We start from the raw sequence: 16,730 nt of genomic DNA on the forward strand, positions 1-16,730 counted from the left end.
GAAAGAGTGTTGCAGACTTACGTGAACAGCTTCTAGCAATCATATAAAACGTGTTGCTGTGTGTGCCTCAGTGTTTGGGGCATTTACAAAAATGTATTAATTCTATTAAACAGAGGTGAAAATAGTAAGGGTTGGCTTATGTGTAAATTAGAGTCAGTGGGTAAATTAAAACAGAGACTCCAAATAGAGTTCATAGAATCCAGGTTAGAAAAGCTTAGTTGGTCATACTTGTGATGCCACACATGAATATGTGGTAATAACCAACTCCTCTTTTATAATTAGCTAGGCTAATTTGTCTAGTGCCTAGCATAGTAGATGTTCAATTGGTGCTTGATAAATAGAGGAAAGAAAAGGAAGTAGTTCCTTAGAGTCTGAACATTCCTTTTGAGGACTCTGCATGTCAGGATTATCTGGTTCTAGCTTCAAAATTAATGTAAGGCTGGTCTACCTTAGATAAGAAACTTCATAGAGAAAGTATCTGACTTAAACCAGAATAGGGGGAGTGGATGTGGCTCAAGTGATTGTCTTCTTCCCACATGGGTTCAGTCCTGGTGCCTCCTAAAAACAGCAACAACAACAACAACAAACAAACAACAAGGAAACAAAATAAAACAAAACAGAACCAATTCAGGGGAGCTGATGTGGCTCAGTGATTGAGTGCCAGCTTCCCACTTACGAGGTCCATGGTTCAATCCCCTGCCCCAGACCTTGAAAAAAACAAAAACAAACAAACAAACAAAACAACCAGAATAGGGAGCATCTCAGGGGAAATAATGACACTGTGGAATGCTTTTCTAGAAAAATGTGCAATGGCAGAGCTAATAGGACTGTGAAGTCTGCTTTCTCGTGATGGAGGCTGAAGCTGGTATCTCTGACATCCGGTGTCATAGCATTCTCACCCATCTGCTATCCTTGTTCGTTGCTATTGAGAATTTCCTTTTAGTGAATTTCAGTTTTAATGCCTAACTGAAGCAAGGCTTTTCATACCAGCTTAATAACTTACTTTCTTTTTTACAAGTATATGAATCAAAGACAACTTTTCTGTTGATGGACCCAAGCAGACCTTTCTTTCATCCAGAAAGCATGATACCAGGGAATTGCTAGGATAGTGCTTCCAAACTATTTGACAGAATTTTCTAAAAAGCTTTCAACTGCTGTGGATGCATCTGGAGAGAATTCTGTGTTGCTATTCTCTGATGCTAACGGTGATAACTGATCTGAGAATTAATGACACAGCTCAGGTTGTGTGGTGGTGCTCTAGGAAATACAGACAGTAAGAAATTAAGCAAATACCTACCCTCAAGGATTTGGCCATCTAATTGAGAAGATGAGATTTATATATGTAAGAAATATTAACAGTCTCCAAAGCAGAGAGGGGTAAGTTTTTAGAAAGCACAGTAGGTTAAAATGTTAAGAGGTCGTGGAGATTGCCCTTTTCCGTGAGATTAGTCAGAAAGAGTTTCTACAAAACGTGGAAAGTTGAGCTGGTTCTTGAAGGAATAAAGCAGAATCAGGGGTGGAAAGAGAAAAAGCACTTCACGTAGGTTAAATAGTATTGGCAGAAAGATTGGGAGGTGACTGTAATCACCAAAACTCACCAAAGCACTGAAAAACAATTTAGAGCAGTAAATGGGCCTGCTGGAGTCAATTTAGCAGTGCTAAGGGGCTATGGGGTGGTAACTTCATACGCCTGAGATAGAAATACACTTCTGTTACTACCATAGTCCCCTGGGATCTGGAAGGCAGGCAGAATTTGCTGGGAAGGCATTGGGAAAGCGAAGCCTCCTTTTTCCACTCCTGCCTCAGAGTTCTGGCCTCAGACAAAACCTGCCCTGTATCCCTGTGCTTTCTGCCACAGAAATCCCCCTGGGTACTCCTTTCTAACACCCAGGCTCTCTCTGTCTGAGTTCTGTTCCCTTGGGGCCCTGCTAGAAAACTGGCATTAATCCAGTGAACTGATTCAAACTTAGCATTTGGCCCAGGGGGTCTCAAACTCAAATGCCTTTGGGAGCCAGGTAGGAATTATTTCAACATGTGTATCATTCTGGTATAAGACCAAAGGAAGTGGTGAAGCCTCTGGCCAACTGCAGAATATATGTATGTATATGTACACACACACACTATGCTCCAAGGCAAGCAAATTCATTTTAAAACAAAATAAAAAACACTGTGCCCAGCAAGACAGACTACTTCTGCCTGCCCAGTCTGGCCTTGAGGGTCAATAGTTCATGACCCTGGGTGGCGTCTTCTTATGCCATATCCACTGTCATCGTGGCCTTGACCCAGAGCAGTGTGAATTCCACACAGGAAGCCTAAAACCAGAGTTTTTGGTGTGGAGTCCCAATCCATAGATTAGGGAGTAGGGAGTCTAGGATTGCTCTTAGGGTCTGCAAAGAGCTTGCCATAAGGACAATGGGCAGGTGGCAGACTTGGCCCAGTGGTTAGGGCGTCCATGTACAACATGGGAGGTCTATGGTTCAAACCCCGGGCCTCCTTGACCCGTGTGGAGCTGGCCCATGTGCAGTGCGCTGATGTGTGCAAGGAGTGCCCTGCCATGCAGGGGTGTCCCCCGCGTAGGGGAGCCCCACGCGCAAGGAGTGCACCCCATAAGGAGAGCCACCCAGCGCCAAAGAAAGTGCAGCCTGCCCAGGAATGGTGCCGCCCACATGGAGAGCTGACACAACAAGATGACACAACAAAAAGAAACACAGATTCCCGTGCCACTGACAACAACAGAAGCAGACAAAGAATATGCAGCAAATAGACACAGAGAACAGACAAACAGGGTGGGGGGGGGGAAGGGGAGAGAAATAAATAAATAAATAAATCTTTAACTACAACAACAAAAAAAGGACAATGGGCAATGCTTTCTTTGCCCATTTCTCGCCCCCATACCTCTACAAGCTCTCTTTCTGAGTTTCCTAGAACCTAAAGGGAATCCAGGAAATAGCTTTTCAGTATCATGGACATGAGCATGCCTACAGCTTTCACACTTTTCGGGGACTATTTACAGCCCCACAAATGGCAGGACCTGTAGGTGAAAATCCTTTGAGCAACATGGATCCCAAGACCACCACATCAGCACTGGGATACGGGCTGCTTTTTAAAATGCAGAGTCCTGGGCTCTATACCCAAACCAACTACATAAAAAATCTCCAGGGGTAGGCCCATCAATTTTCATCTTTAACAAGCTCACACAGTGATTTTCATGGTCACAGCAGTGTAAGAGCTCTTAAATCCAGCTTGGTTGTCAATCTACCCTGACTTTTCTTGTTGAAAATCACTTCCCTGTCTGTCTCCCTCCATGCTGTGTGTCATCAGAAGCTTTCGCATCTGTCTTTTCTAGCTGCTGAGTTCTTAGAAGGACAGCTTGAGGGATACTGCTCTCTGTATGGCCAGCTTTCGCACAGTTCAGAATTAAGTTGAACTGAATCAAATGAGTTTGCCTCCTGTCTTGGCCAATTCCTAAATGTTGCAAGCTCTGGTAAAGAAGACCATGGTTTTGTTTCTTTGGAAGAGAGTATTAATCCTGCTCATAGTGATGCAAGTTGGCCTCATCTTGGACGTTACAGGAAACATCACCATATATTGAAATAGTTAAGATCACCATTGCCCTCCTGTGACTTTCACAGCATTTCTTAAAAATGTTTAGTTTAGCAAAAACTCCAGGAGAAAATCTTAAGAGTTTGGTTGGTTGGTGATAGTAGTGGTGATACATTTTATCATCTACACATCCAATCCTCAAAAGCCATTTACGGAAAATAGAAAAGCTTTGCCACCTTTTCTCCACCTTTAAATGTCCCACTTCCTATCACCCTAGGAAATGCCTTTCATTTCCATGTCATATTATGATGGGTGCTGTGAACTATTCATGCTCATCATGCAACGTCTGAGTGAGTTCTCGGTGCGCACACAGGGAGTTGGGTCCCTGCTTTTCAAAACAAACAGCTGTCCTTCATTTTAGAGATGCATTTTCCAGCAGGACAGCACCTGGAGGATGACAAGACTTAAAATTAATGCTATGACTATGGCTGTGTGGCAGGCTTCTCAAGAAGTCAGGAAATATTGGCTCTCTTTCTAGGTTATAGTCAGATAAATATTTTTGGTTTGTCTGTAGAATCACTATGTACAATTTTTGTGCCAGAATCCAGAGAAAAATATTACACTTCATACTCTGACTTCTGTAGACATAGTAGTTGTAAATAGAGACAGTAGTTCTAAATGAGGAAGGTTTGTTTCCACCGGAGTTTCATAGTTGAGAAATTAGAGTGATTCCAGTTTCGCAACTTGAGTCATTTAGGGCTATGGAAAGAAAAGATTCCCCGGAGAAACTGCCAAGATCCACAGGAGTTATGAGGCAGCCCTGTGTGCATCTTCCCTGGGAAGGTGGGGTGGGCTCCAGAAGGCGGAGGCTTAGAATACCCACCAAGGCCAAGGACTCCAGCCACGCACCACCTCCCCAGGAGAACTTTCTCAAACCAACCTGCAGAAACACACCTCTGACAAACGGTACTGTCTTCACGCAGCAAGAATGTTCACCTTTGGGCTCACAGGTCCAAAAAACCTTAATCAAACCCTGCTTGTTCTGGGCTTACAAGTGAGAAGAGTGCTTGCCTTAGTTGTGTAGAGTGCTCATTAGGCCCTGGATTTCCCAAACCTAGATTTCTTCTTCTCAAGGACAAGGCCATGCGCCAACCTTAGCCTTTTCCACCCCCCATTGACTTGAGGCAGGATTTGGGTCACGAGCTATGTAACCTGGGGACGCCTGTTTTTAGAGGCTTTCTACTAAATGGAGAGTCATGCAAGACACACTGCAGTTGAATTCTTTCTTGCATGAAGGAGGATGGTGGTGGGGATATGTGAGAGGAACCCAGGGGGATGACTTCAGCTTCCATTTCCTCCTCACTTCATTTTTACTGTGTTAACCACTCCCAGCACTTCCAAAGTTTAAACCAGCAGGGTGAGCTTTGTGGATTTGCCAGTAAACTTTTTCCAAAATGAATCTCAAAGAATTTTTTTCTTTTGCATCAAAATTGAAGAGGAAAATAAAATGCAGCTGATCTCTGGATTTTACTTTTCCTATGTTTTGAGAATCTGAAGTAGAGTTTGGATTAAGACCTGGAAGGAAGGAGGTAGAGTTTACATAGGAAATGGGGTGAGGAGGGGAAATCTTTTTCCAACAGAGAGAAGCCTGGTCCAATCCCAGGGAGCAGAGCCAGGGCCCGTTTGGGGTCAATGACTTACTCAATGCCTTTCAAAGCATTTCAGCTCAGGACGTTTAACAGGGCAATTTTCCTTAAGTTTTTAATCTTTTGTATTTCAAAGCAAATTGAAGCTGCATGTTCCTAATTCATTTATGCTAACTCATCAAAATGCTGCTTTGTAATGATTCTTTGAGGCCCAAAGAGCCTCTGTGATCCTGTTTCATTGGTCTTAGTTTTTCTCCTTGGGCATCAGCAACTTGTCTTTTGCCAGTAGTAAAGCGACTCTAGTTTCAAACTGCTCACTTTCTGGTCTAAAATGCCAAACTCACGAGTTTCAAGATATTATACCCATGCTTAGCAACGGTTTTTGCCTTTTTTTTAGGTCACATGAGTGAAGGTAGAAGCAAGGCAAAGTGGAGATTCCTCTAACAGGATATCAGAAGTCTCACTGCTTGCTTGATGTTTTGTTCATTATCTTCTTCTGCCCTACCTTTTTATAATGGAAATTGTCAACCAATACAAGAGTAGAGAGAATAGTACAACAAGCCTCCATGTAAACAATGCCCAATTGTGGCCTATCTTGGCCAATCTCATTTCATCTATATCTACCTGAATTGTTTTGAAGCAAATTTCAGACATCATATCATTTCTTCTGGCAATATTTCAGTGTTTAGCTCTAAAGGATAAAAACTCTTAAAATATACATATATGTATAACCACAAGACCAGTGTCACAGCAAAAACAACTAACCATAATTCTTCGTATCAAATATCCAATCAGTTCAGATTTTCCTTATGGTCTCCTAAATTTTCTGTCTACAGTTTGTTTGAACGCTGAGCTACGTAAGTTCTACGCATTGTGATTGGTTGCATATTTCTTAAGTGTCTTTTCCTCTGCTCCTTCTCTCTCCTTCTTCCTTCTTCACACCACACTGATACAAAGGAGTTCTTGAGGTAAGTTTGACAAATACAGCTTTGGCAATCTTCAGATACTGGGCTAGTAACTGAAAAAGAAAGCAAAATAAATTTACTATCCAAATTGAGGAAAATGTGAAGGAAAGATCCAAAAAATTGAACAACCTTTATGAATCTAACTATGGTTTTAGTGAAAAGGAGTGTTTTTGACCTTGTCTCTCAGAAGCTTTGTAGTGGGGAAGTTAAAAAGGGTTGGGAAATAATCTCTTTTCCCTTTGTCAATAATCTCCCAATTTTTTTTGCAGCACAGACCTAAATCAACAAAGAAATTAGTTCATATGCTCGTAATATGTATAGATATCCATTTGCAAATTATACATATGTACCTCTGTCTTAATATTTGACATCCATTATAAAATATGCACACAAACATTTTTAAAGGAGAAGAAAAATTATAATTGAGTTCTATTAGTCTTTCCATGCTTCTCATGGATTGTCTTCAGTTTGGAGACCACTGCCTGGAGAACAGGCTCTCAGGACTCACTGGTATTAGAGCACAACCTCCTCCAAGTAAACAGAGGAAAATTTCCCACTGCCAGCCTGTGGGGTTGGTATTGGAAGGAATGGGGCAGGAAATGGCTGACTCCTGCAGGCCAAATAAAACTTGTGGGCCAAAGAAACAGACATCCTTTTCTCTTAGTCATTTTCCTTTTTTTAACCATCACTCCTTCCCTCAAGAAGTCCATGTGGCCCCCATTCTTTTCTAGTCGCCCCCACAGCCTCAGCCTCTCTGCCCTCAACTGCACCAACCTTCATAAACACCAAGAGTGGGCAGTAGGGGAGGAGAGGGTAGAACGGGAGGGGGAACGGTTCTAGGTTTGTAGAACCTGAAGTGTTTAGAATTTGAGAAGCTCTCTTTTCAAAAAAAAAAAGACAAAATTATGAAATGTACAGCTGCTACTTCTCCTCTTAGGTTCTCCTGTTCTTGGAAGGACCTGGACATGCCTCCCAGTAATCCTGCCCCTGTGTGAGCTGAAGTACCAACTTCACCCTTCTTTCTTTCCAACTCCCCTTCTTTTGTATGCTTGCTTTCCTACAGACCCAGCTCCAAGAATTCTGGTGCCCATCCAAGCCCACTTCCTGTGTTTCACGTCTCCATAACCAGAGCTAGAAGAGTCTTTCTGATTCCTCTCTGAGCCAAGAAACTATCTGTGACCTATTTCCCTCCCTCTTCTGCATTAGCAGCTCTGCTTTCATTGCCAGGGCCCCAAGACAGTTGAGTAAATCCGCTTGTCCTGAAGATCGCAATCAAGTGACCCCCTGGCTGAAAGGTTGGAGGTGGACTAATGTGGTTATTAAAGGCACAAGCTCAGGAATCAGATTCATATTTGGTCTGTGCCAGCTGGGCAATCTTAGACAAATTACTTGGCCTTTCTGAGCTTTAGTTCATCTGTAAATGGGGATAGTAACACCTACCTCACAAATTGCTGTGAGAAGGGAACAAGATTATATAAAGCCTTTAACACAGTGTCTAGTACATAGGAAACTCTGAAATTATGGATTTTAGCATTTTACTAATACAGTATCATAGGAACATATTTCACCACTCCTAAGACATGCATTTTAATATTTGTGAAAGTAGGCTGCATCTTAGAATTGATGGAACTGAACAAAGATAATTGGCAGTGTTTTTCTTTCTTGATAATATGTAAAATAATGGTGCATCTTAAAATAGACGGCGTGTTTGATTTGATGAAATATGGTAAGGACCAAACTTCATCCATGGTCAGCATAGGTGGGTTGAGATCAAGAATAATAAAATTGCTGAAATGACGTCGTTTTCTCTTCTTGCCTCTCTCCTTCAGTGGAGTGGCAGGTAAGTGTCTTACCTGGGCTGAGAAGGGGTTGACTAGCAACTCAGGGTGAAGTTTCTGGCACCCATTACCAGGGAATGAGGACCACACCCCCACACACACAGCCCTGCTTCCAGGAAGGGGGCCTTCTTTACCAACACCTGCCCTTCTCTCCTGGCTTTCTGTCCCTGCCCTTCCTCCTTGGAGTCATTCTTCAGCTCCTTAAGCACACGGCGGAGAGCTCCTTTGCCTGTAGCCTTGACACCACAGCTCCAACTTCTGTCCTCTTTGCTATCTGCCTTCTCCCAATTGGGAGAAAACTGAATCTAGCATTTTATTTAGATGGTGGAGTTTGTGACCCAGAACATAATTTTTTAGAGTTTAAGGAGACCTTGGATATGATCTGGTCCAAACCTCCCATTTTATAGAAATGAAGGCATAATATAGAACATTAAAATGGAGAAAATGAAAACAAAATAATTTACCCAAATAACTCAGCCCTGCCAGTAACAAACTGTGAGCTTGAACAAGTCGTATGACATCGTTTTTTGAAACTATCTTTATGCATTCGTTATTTTAATGTGTCCCCAGGAAATAATAAAACTGAGCTAATTATTAAAATTTTAAGCTAAGCTGTAGGCAAAGTGATGGCATAGATGAGATACGATATACATGCAGCCTTGCAAGTCATTTATTATGAATGGAATGTCCTCTGGAGTCTGACCATTTGGGCATGCTAAGGGAATGGTATCATGGAACTTTCTTGAACAATTTTGTATAAATACAACCTTGGGACCATTTGACAATAATAAACCTTTACATTTGAATGTGGCATTCCAAGGGTTTTTGTATAATCCAGGGAGAAATGATGACAGTGATAAGGCAGGGCAGAGTCCTAGAATGAAGCAGTTACAAGCTTTAGTTTAGTTTATAGTGATTAAAAACATGACTTCTGAGTTCAAACCCTGGTTTGTTACTTACTAGCTGTGTGCTCTTGGATACATTAATTACTTAATCTCAGCTAAGCCTCAACTCCCTCATCCTTAAATCAGAGCTCTTAATGATAATGCCTACCACATGGGGTGAGAATTAAATATAATATACATGAAACACTTAAAAGGGACTTGGAACTTCATAAGTGTACTCTAAACATTAGTTGTGGTGATGAAAACTAAATAACCTCATTTGAACCTCACTGCAAAGGCAGAGAATCCCCATCTTATTGATGAGAAAACAAGGTTCAGAGAGGTTAAGGAAATGTCCCTAGATGATACAGCCAGAGCTGGAATGCAGGTATCCTGATTCTAGGACCAGGACTCTCTTCTCACTGCATCTCCCTTTGTTGCCATGGAGATGGGGTTGCTGGAGTATGTGTCAGGTTACTCCAGGCCTTTACAGTTTGTTGGAACCAGGCTGGGGAGAGATTCTGAACCAGAACAGTAAATTGCTTTATAGATAATACTTTTCTGGGCAAAATAGTTTGGTAAAACTGTGATGCTGGAGTTAGGTGCTTTCTACCTTGTACAATAATTTTACCATCGAAATAGGAATAAGAGGGCAGATGACAAGTGGTCCCAAGATTTTCTTTAAAGTGGTTTGGCTTCATGAGCTAACGGATGATAGGTTAAAGAGGATCAAAGGGATCCTGTCTCAAACGCAACTGGAAGAACCCTTCCCTCCTAGATCCCCCTCCTTCTTTTTTTAATAGAAAAAGCATCTGGGCACCATCAGAAGTATGGAACCTCTGCTCTGCCATAGTCCAAACCCTGTTCAGGCTTGAAGGTGCTATCAGGGACCTGCAGGTTGTGAGTAGCATTGTGAGTGTGAGTGTGGACTCCAGAGCCAGGGTAGGTGTGTATCTGTGGGCAGTTTGTTTAACTTAGCACCGAGTTGTGATGAGCAGCCTCAAGGAGATACCGTGAAGACTAAATGCTTATGCAGCCCCAATACAGTGCTTCTGAGGTTGCCACTCTACAAGGCAATTTCCCTTTTTCACACAATGCTTGTCTTCTCGCTAGAAAAGATGCCCATGTGGGTATCGGGGAGCAGCCCTGGTGTCTTATTACTCAAGGGCTTCCCTGAGTTCCCCTCTTTTGGCCTCTTGGGTTCTACTCAGGGCAGCAATTTGCCTCCTCAGTGACTTTTCATTCCTTTGACCCAAAAAAGAGAGTTATTGACCTCCTGAGGTGCTGAATCTCCATACAAAGCCCCAGAGCATGTATAATCCCCTTCAGAAAATGTAAAAATCCAAGTGGCAACTGGATGAGAATGAGGTCTGGGGGACAAAAACAGGAGGGTAGAGGAGATGAAGAAAAACGAAAGTTGTCTCTATAACTTGGGCATTGTCTCTTCACTGCAAACTAAGCGGACCATTAAGATTATTCTGTGGGGAATGTTGTCTTTTTGATGTTTTAAATCCCACATTCAGTTGCTTCGTGTCATTTAAAGAAAACATTGGGGTGATTGGATTTTTACTTTTCAGCTGGTTTCTTCCAATATATGTCCCTTTCACGTTCTTGGTGTGGTTGGCAGGGTTGGACTGAGGCGTGTTGACCACAAAGAAATCTAATGACTTGATCCCCCTTCTAATTCCGTAACTTTTGTTTAATATTTAACAATAGCAAGGAACTTCTATTAGTAAAAATTGCACTATACAGAAACAAATTAACTCTGCTTTGTGCAGTGTAAGTAAATTAGTTAATATTCTTTTAAAAATCCAGCAGGCATCTCCCACTTCTTGGGAGCTCTTCTTATCCTCTGCTCAGTGATTTGCTTTATAAGTGTGATTTTTCAAACTTTCTGGTAGGTGAATTAAGAATTTAAACAAGGATAGTAAAAAGAAAGCACTCATTCCTGGTAAGAGAATAATCCAGTAACAACAATTACTTACTGAGTACTGTTGAAATATCAAGCGCATTCTAGGCTCTTGGGATTCTGCAGTAAAGTTACATTTCAGTGAGAGGGCAGTAAACAAGCAAACAATGTCGTAGAGCAGGGGCAGTAAGTAGTATGAAATAAATAAGCCAGTATAAGGCGATGCTGTCTTACATACGGTGGTCAGAGAAGGCCTCTTTAAGGAAGTGGCATTTGAGCAGAGACCAGAGGGAAGTGACAAAGAGCTGTGAGGGTGTCTGATAAAGGGACGGTGGACTTTGGAGTCATATCGACCAGTTCGCAAACTCCGGATCTGCCCCTCTCTAAGAGATGACTCATTAGGCGGCGTGACCTCTCTGCGCCTCAGTTCCCTCATCTGGGAATCGTTGGAGGGCTCCTGCAACTCAAGATAACCGGAGCAGCCAATGGGCCTCGTATAAAAGGTGCGGCACCTGCGCCTGCTCAGGAAACCTCCGTAGCGCGGGCTCCTGCTGTGTTCACCTTGGCTGGATTCTCTCTAAAGAAGGAAGAGCGCGGGAGTATTTTTACCTGGGTAAACATCACTGTGGGTCGCAGGCTCTGAATATAGCTTCAAGTGGAAGCTTATGCCAATGGTCGCCTTCCTTGCGCCCTAATTCTTGCCCAGTGCAAATATACGCTTAACTTCCTCATCCCTAAAGTTGTTGCTTTCCAAGTGTTTCATATCTGTGCTTTAGGTAGTTTCTGTCTCATTGCAGACACATCTGTGTCTAGGCCTGCTGATTTATTTTTTACTTCTCTCCCGTCTTCTCCAGCAGCTCCCACCTGATTGTCATCCATAAAGGACACTCTCTACCGGGTCTTCCCAGGCGGGTGTTGATATAGATTGCTGTGATGGCCAATGGTTAAAACACCTCACCACAGCTGAATTTAATGCCACTTTGTTGGTTGTTTTTGTCCATTTTCAGCACACACACCACCCCCCACCTTTGAATCTAGACAGTTTGGACTAATAGTGAAAGTAAAATCTTTCCCAAAAACACTGCATTTCAACTCATTCTCCTGGAGCTTCTCCATCATCCATTCCCATTCTTAATTACAAGAACAGTATTACAGTCCTCAAAATAATTTCCTTACCTTGCTTGTGGTCATTTAAATAAATGCAAATTGTTCTTCATCCCTGGTTTTCGGAACCTTTTTGCTTTTAGTTACCTAGTATTTATTCCACATTTTTTAAACCAATATAACTGTGTACACTGTACATTAATTTTTCACTGCATTTCCTTCTGTTTTCTTTCTACATTACTATCACATGTTGTTGGTCTTTTTCCAATCTTCTGACATCCCCCTGAGTGCAAGGTAATTTTTCAGGAATAATTATTCATTTTTACTGCACCATTGTTCAGTAATCATATTAGTCAAATTCTTTTATTCCCTGAGGATGTGTGTCATCTGGAGCAGCTGATTTATGTATGCTCATGTTTGCCAAATATTCCTGTACCTATTTTTTTTTTGCCCAACCTTATCGGCAAGAGTTTATAGTTCTCCAAATATCACATATTTATATCTTTTAGAAATATGTTTTTTTTTAAAGGAGTTTAGCATCTCAGGGTTTTAGATTTTTTTATTTCAGAGTTCACCTCTTACTTATTAGATCTGTGCCCTTTCAAACTTCTTGGCCTATTTTTTATGACTCAGGGTGAGTTTACAGATTTTAAAGCTATCACTAAATGTTCAGTCATTCTGTTTCAATTTTCTCTGCTTGGCATAATAGATACATTCTTCGACCTGGGAATCCTATTGTTTTTGTCTCTTACATATTCAGAACTGTTCATTGAACCTAAGAGTTTCTGACACACCACCTAATAGGTGTCCACTTTTTTCCATTTGACCTAAATAGTTAGAAACTAGAATAAAAGAACTTGAACTATAAACTTATTTCAGGGAAAAAAAACAACAGCAATGGAATGTGTGATTAGATCAGCTTCTCAGAAACTACCATGTCTCCCATCTTCTGAAAGTATAGAAATTTCCATTATGCAAATGCTTGGCTCTAATTATCTACCCTTTTCCTCAGAGAAATAATTTAACTCGATCCAGCCCCTTTTTTTGCCATTCCCTTGCCAAGTCAACAGGATTTTGGAGCGCATTTGCTCAAGTTTATTCACTTGCTATCGGTATCCTAATTTAGTTGATACCTCCACCCACCCACTGGAGAATCCTGAAGTCACAGAATACTGCCCTGCCATTTATTTTTAGAATCTAATCCAACACCCTTATTTACCAAAGACAAATGTTTGACCCCAATAAGTGAGGACACTTAAATCAACAATCACTTTGTGCCAAGGACTACTCCAACTGAAAGTTCCATTTATGATGCAATAACCCTTATTCTCTACAAACTTTTACAAGCTGGTGTGGCACATGGCTTTGGAATTGGCATTGGCATGCATTCAAGGGAAGCCTCAGTCTCACTTGGAGATATTTGCCAGAAAAATGTAGCCACTCTGCAGTTTTATTTTACTCAAATAGCATTAAATTTTGTATTGATGAGTAGTCTGGGCAAAAATAATTGGAGCAACTGAAAATACCAAATTTCCACTTCTAACCATGTGCCCTCAAGCTTTGTCATGGATGCCCCACACGAGGATAATAGAAGTGAAATAAATACTGTACCTGGTTGCAAAGAGGCAGGAGCCTCACCTGCTGTGAACTATTCCTGCAGCTTATAAGAAGACATGGTCCCTGTCCTCTGAAAGGTTACATTTATCTTAAACACACAGTAACCAATCTCTTTGATAGTTTTGACTTTAGATAACAGCAGCTCTGGAGTTTGGAGACTTACACTTGCACGTACTCTGAAGAGATCAGAGCAGGGGTTAAACCAAACAAGTTGGAACAGAATCATATTCTGTAAACAAAAGAATGTTCGCATGAATCATATGCTCATCCCACTAGAGAAATTTCAAAGTGCTAAAATCTTAGACAAGTCATTTGGAAAGGGGAAACTAGGGAACACCTGAGCATTAGCCCAGCTATAACTCAGTAAGTAAATATCTAAATACTCTGCAGCTCTCTTGCTTTAGAGAGAGGGTAAAATGCTTTTCCCATTTCTCAAGACTGCATGATTAGAGGATGAGAAAGGTAAGGAATATTGCTAGAGACCTTGTGGGAAGGAGACACAGGGCATTTCTCTAGTCCAGACCCTGGCCCCAGCATCTGGCAACTCCGCTTGGCAGGAGGTCCCTCTGTCCCCATGGATGCCAGAAGGAGCCCTTGACTGATGTAGCTGTAGTCGAGCTCTCTGAGCTGCTTTGAGGTTGCCAGATGATTACATGGCTGCTCTGATTTTAGTCAGGAAATCTTCCTTATTTAAAGTAAAGTTTAAGATGCTAAAATACTCAAAACAGCTTAAGTCCTTGGACCTGACCTCCCACTTTCAGGTGGACCAAGTTAATTTAGTCCTCTCTCTATCTCCTGAATTTAGCTGTGTAAGATCGCCTGTGCACAAATGTTAATCAGCTGTTTGGATTCCTCCCTCTGATTATTTCCAGAAGTTGCAAAACATGTTGTCCCTATTGAGGGTCTTCAGTTACCTTTTTTTTTCTCCCCTCCCTACCTCCAAAAGGGCTCTTGTTCCAACGTGTTCAGGTTCAGCCTTTCCTGGCCATGAAAATAATGAGACTGGACACTAATGGCTGCTACATTTTGAATTTTTGTGTAGCATCTCCAGGGAGCTGAACACCTGTGAGTTTGAAGGCTCTTTCAATCACAGCTTTTGAATCACAGATGAATCAAGGAAGATTTAGCCTACAGGGGGGAAGAGCTTTTAACCAGACACAAGCCACTATCCTAGGCTTGACAGAGCAAGCAGATTGACTCTGACTTTTCCAATATTTAAAGCTTACTCAGACTAGTTGGACTTGAATTGCAATTTAGTCTTTTTCATTCCAAAAAGAAGCGTATGGGTTCCAGTCTCATACCCCATCATACGTTCTGTGTGAGCCTACTCCCTGTGTTCCTTCTGAAGTCAGTGGGAGTCCCAGGTGCTTCAGAGCTTTACAAGAAAAGCTGTTTTTATTCTGTTCTAGCAAAAGACGATGCTCTCTGAGGTGTTCTTCTGTGGCTGCTGATCCTGATGATTTGTAATTCCGCAGCCAGTCTAGTGGAAAGGGGGTGCAGATTGGGGGGACACAGAGCCCATGATATCCCATCCCCATGAGCCATCCTGTGGGCCCCACATGTTACACAGGCTTCCTTCCTCTGGGCGCTGGGCTTGGAAGTGGATTTTGGGTGGTTGTTGTTTTTTTTTTTTTTTTTTTGAATGAAATTATATACTTTTATTGTACTTAAAATGATAACTCCAAAAACATGCCTATTATTATTTGACTAATAATATTGTTAGCCATTTGCCAAAGTTTTATCTGAATTACATAAATTGTAATTATCTTCAAAACAATTTAGATTTAATTTGATGAACACTCTTTTTCACATTGGAGATTTTTTTTAAAGAGACTTTTGTTTTAGCCAATGGCTGATTAAAACCAATTACTATGCAAATTTGTTTATATACTTTACATGTCCCCTAAATTTTCGGTGTGAGCATAAGTAGAGAAGCAATTACTAACCAAACCCTGCCCGGCATTAGAATATTCTCTGCCCTCCGTCAGGGAGGGACAGGCTCAGGCCACCCAGGTGACTGACTTCGCCACACCGTCTCCTGAAGATAAGGAACGGGATGGATGGGGCTGTTTATTTTATGAGGAAGAAGGAGTGCTGCTCATTGAAAGCGGTTCTTTCCGTTTTCAATGGCAAAGATCTTCTCTTCCTTGGCTGTGTTATGGGGTATGTTTGAGGTAATGGGGTGTGGTTGAGGTAATGGGGTGTGGTTGAGGTAGAGGCCAGTGGAATTCAGGGCAGAGGTTAAGGACAGAGAGGGAGATGTGCAAAGGGCTGGGGGCTGTCCATCCACGTGGGGCTCCAGGTGGTTCTACAAGCCTTTTGGGTCTAGTGTTAGAACAGTGTCTGGTGCACGTTTGAGCTAGAGTAAATGGAGAGCAAGAAAACATGAAAGGAACATAAAAAGAGTCACTGCTTTTGTCACTGCTCACATTCTTGTGTTTGGTACTATAAAAGGGGCACAACCAATCAATATTTCCCCAAGTATCTGCATCTCGTCACCTGATGTAAGAAACACTCCAGCCTCCCTCTCTTTTCACCCATTATAGAGGCTGGGTACGAGGAAGACTAGACCTTGGTTCTCAGACAAAAGATTCAGTCAAGCAGGAAAGGGTGAGCCTTTGGCTTTTGTACACTTAGAACTTCAAGGGTGTTGTTGACCTTTTAAAGCATTTATAACATGCTCATAATTCCTTTATAATGTGCTGGATGTTTGATTCACATAAAAAGATGCCAGGTATTCAAGCAAGTTGGCTGCTTTTGTTTTGTTTTGTTTTCTATTCCCCTTTGTCATATGTTTTAAGGTAAATCACCTTCAGCAAGAAAATCAGGATTTCTTTCCTCACTACCTCCCAAAATGCAGGCACAGTCCTAGCCGTGAGTTTCTTCACCTAGTAGCATGCCTGTTTAATAACTATAAATGAAGCAATAAACAAAAAGGTGGATTTTCCTACATAGTAGACTATAAATGATCCCTGCTAAAACCATATAAGAAGTAATTAGATTTTGTTCCCACAGAGAAAATAAAGATCCTGGGGGTGGAGCAGAAATTGCACATTTATTTATGTTAATCGTCTCTTATGGAGGTGGTGAGTTCGTGAGACCATGAGGCAGAGAACTAAGAAGAGGAAGAGAGCCAGTTAATTATAGAAAAACAAAGGAATGACTTCTCATGAACACGCTGTGCTTCCTCAGTGTAATCAAGGGATCTTGAGAGGCGTTTAGAA

At 41.7% G+C, this 16,730-nt stretch overlaps 1 protein-coding gene across 6 annotated transcripts in view; it reads left to right on the plus strand.

Moving 5' to 3' along the window:
• The window catches only part of LNX1 (ligand of numb-protein X 1), a 223,285-nt gene that overhangs the window by 113,309 nt on the left and 93,246 nt on the right, over positions 1-16,730 (plus strand). The window lies entirely within an intron of this gene.

This window comes from Dasypus novemcinctus, chromosome 1, assembly GCF_030445035.2.
Source record: "Dasypus novemcinctus isolate mDasNov1 chromosome 1, mDasNov1.1.hap2, whole genome shotgun sequence".
NCBI classification, from domain to species: domain Eukaryota; kingdom Metazoa; phylum Chordata; class Mammalia; order Cingulata; family Dasypodidae; genus Dasypus; species Dasypus novemcinctus.